Source organism: Tiliqua scincoides, chromosome 1 (assembly GCF_035046505.1).
Source record: "Tiliqua scincoides isolate rTilSci1 chromosome 1, rTilSci1.hap2, whole genome shotgun sequence".
NCBI classification, from domain to species: domain Eukaryota; kingdom Metazoa; phylum Chordata; class Lepidosauria; order Squamata; family Scincidae; genus Tiliqua; species Tiliqua scincoides.
In genome coordinates this window covers 67,281,725-67,285,373 of record NC_089821.1, presented here as the reverse complement: position 1 = coordinate 67,285,373, position 3,649 = coordinate 67,281,725, and positions in this window count along the sequence as shown.

Sequence of the window (3,649 nt, the reverse complement as noted above, 5' to 3'; positions counted from 1 at the left end):
ATAGTCATGAGGACTTGCAGATACAGGCAGCCACCCAACCCCACGTGTCACATTCACGAGCCCCCCCCCCTTTCCCGGGCAGGTCCCCGCTCCGAAGAGGCCGGGCTTGGGAGCGGAGCGTCAGCGCTGCTTTGACCACAAGCCCTGCCCTCCCCACCTTATTAAGAGAAAAGCTGGCTACAGAGGGGCTGACCCATGGAGGGGCCTCTTCCTCTTCCTTCCCCGCCCCTCGCTTGCAAGGAGTCTTTACCCTGCAACTGCGTGTCATTTTTGTTGCTGGAGAGCATGCAATCAATGCTCGATCTTCATGTTTGTTTGTTTCCTTTGGCTTTGGTGGAAATAAAAAAGACTTGAACAATCTCTCCTCTCCCAGCCTCACCCCCGTTCTTTGCAACCACCGAATCTACAGCCCAATCCTATGCATGTCTACTCAGAAGTAAGTCACATAGTCAATGCAGCTTACTCCCAGGTTAGTGTGCATAGGATTGCAGCCTCACAAGGCGGTGGTTAATGTTTAACTTTAACCACCTTCCCCCATTCATAGCTCTCCAGAAGCTCTACTGACACTGATGGTCCACCCCTAAAAGTTTCAGATTAGGGAAAGAAGTTGGTAGGCAGCTGTAGTCACTTCTCAGCCTTTTGGTTAAGATCAAGTGAAACATTCTCTATTAAAGTTAATCTGTTCTTAAAACATCCAGGTGCATGCTACCGTTATTATATTACAGTACATCTATTGTATAGCTGCATTTGGAACAGTGTTTTCTCAACCAGTGAGTGGTACTTGTACCACCAGTGGTACCTGAGGTGGTGTCCAGTGGTACTCACAGGACCCCCAAACTCCCACCACCTGGCAGCGAGACTAGCAACACAACGTGACAAGCAGCAGTAGGAACCTCAGCAAAGCCAACAGAGCTCCAGTGTGCACTCTTCCCATGCTTAAAAAAGTCCTCCCATCCACCCTAAGCCTCCCATCCACCCTAAGCCTCGTACTGGTGTTTATGGCATTGTGACTGGCCTGCCTGCCTGGAAGTGACAACATCATCACCAGTTACTTCTGGTGGTACTTCCAATAGGTGGACCATGCAAAGTGGTACAATGAGGAACAAATGTTGAGTGATTTAGAATACTGCACGCAGAGTTAGTTATTCCCTCTAAAAAGGGTAACGTGGATTATTACAGTTGGAGCATCTTTCCTACCAGGGAAGGCTAAAAGCATTTGATGATTGTTCATTTTAGATGGAACAAATGACTAGGAGGAACAGGGACATGGTTGGAGTTAATAAAATTGTGCAGCATATAAAAATTTAATAGAAACTCTCTCCCTCTCCTAAAATTAGAGACCACCCTGTGAAAATAACTGGCAGGAGTTTCAGGCTAAACAGAAGGAAGCACCAGTTCTTCATAGAACACATAATGAATGTATAGGTCGCTTTTCCACAAGAGTGTAGGGACAGGCCCTAGTGCAGAGGCCTTTAAAAGGTGACTAAGTAAATTCATGGAGGAAAAGACTTTAACAACTATTTGGCAATAGGCACAACACAAAATATCTAAATGGAATCTCCATGGTCAAAGGCAACACATCCCTGAGGAATGGTGGGGGGTACAAAAAATGACAAAAGTTTATTGTCCTTCTAGCCTGCTTGGGAGCTTCTCAGAAGTCCCTGGCTAGCCAATATGCAAAACAGAGTGTGGGATTACAGCTGGCCCTTAGTCCATGACACCAGGCAGTAGCTAGCCAGGCACAGTCATTTTATTATCTGCAGAATGGGCAGCAAAATGGCAGATGCGCTTCAATGTCAGTAAGTGTAAGGTCATGCACATTGGGGCAAAAAACCAAAACTTCACATATAGGCTAATGGGTTCTGAGCTGTCTGTGACAGATCAGGAGAAAGGTCTTGGGGTGGTGGTGGACAGGTCGCTGAAAGTGTCAACCCAATGTGCTGCAGCAGTGAAGAAGGCCAGTTCTATGCTTGGGATCATTAGAAAAGGTATTGAGAACAAAACAGCTAATATTATAATGCTGTTGTACAAATCGATGGTAAGGCCACACCTGGAGGACTGTGTCCAGTTCTGGTTACAGCATCTCAAAAAAGACATAGTGGAAATGGAAAAGGTGCAAAAGAGAGCGACTAAGATGATTACTGGGCTAGGGCACCTTCCTGATGAGGATAGGCGGAGGCGTTTGGGCCTCTTTAGCCTAGAAAAGAGGCGCCTGAGAGGGGACATGATTGAGGCATACAAAATTATGCACGGGAACGAAAGAGTGGATAGAGAGATGCTCTTTACACTCTCATATAACACCAGAACCAGGGGACATCCACTAAAATTGAGTGTTGGGAGAGTTAGAACAGACAAAAGAAAATATTTCTTTACTCAGCTCGTGGTTGGTCTGTGGAACTCCTTGCCACAGGATGTGATGATGGCGTCTGGCCTGGACGCCTTTAAAAGGGGATTGGACAAGTTTCTGGAGGAAAAATCCATTATGGGTTACAAACTATGATGTGTATGTGCAACCTCCTGATTTTAGAAATGGGCTATGTCAGAATGCCAGATGCAAGAGAGGGTACCAGAATGAGGTCTCTTGTTATCTGGTGTGCTCCCTGGGGCATTTGGTGGGCCACTGTGAGATACAGGATGCTGGACTAGATGGGGCTATGGCCAGATCAAATGGGGCTGTTATTATGTTAACTTTTCATAGATTACAGAGCTCAGTTGCATCTCAAAATGAAAAAAACCAGTATTACAAGCTTTTGTAGTGTTACTGGTTTTCCTAAAAAAATTAACCTTGTAAGATCATAAATGTTCCTAATTTTCTCGTAAGTTGATAGCGTCATACTATACCCCTTGCAGAAATGAAAACCTAGCACAAAGACATTTGAAAACAAAAAACCAGGCATTCATAACCCCCTCTCATTTTATTGAGGAGTCCCCCCTTCCCTGGAGATCACAATTATGAACTACTCATAATGTAGTTATGGGAATACTCATAGTTCTCATGAGTTCTCATGTGTTCTCATGTAGTTAAGGCACTTCTCCTCTATGGACAGCCTGGAACAACACAGTCCTGGAACGAGCTGGAATCCCTAGCATGTATGCACTGCTGAAACAGAGACACCTGCGTTGGCTTGGTCATGTTGTGAGAATGGATGATGGCCGGATCCCAAAGGATCTCCTCTATGGTGAACTCGTGCAAGGAAAGCGCCCTACAGGTAGACCACAGCTGCAATACAAGGACATCTGCAAGAGGGATCTGAAGGCCTTAGGAGTGGACCTCAACAGGTGGGAAACCCTGGCCTCTGAGCGGCCCGCTTGGAGGCAGGCTGTGCAGCATGGCCTTTCCCAGTTTGAAGAGACCCTTGGCCAACAGTCTGAGGCAAAGAAGGAAGGCCCATAGCCAGGGAGACAGACCAGGGACAGACTGCACTTGCTCCCGGTGTGGAAGGGATTGTCACTCCCGAATCGACCTTTTCAGCCACACTAGACGCTGTTCCAGAACCACCATTCAGAGTGCGATACCATAGTCTTTCGAGACTGAAGGTTGCCAACACAAAAACACAAACCAACCGTTAGTCTTTTCTCCTTTTTTTGCCTGCACTGCCAACTCCACCATTTACACTTCAGTGTTACATTTTCTGCTGCCTGCTCTGAA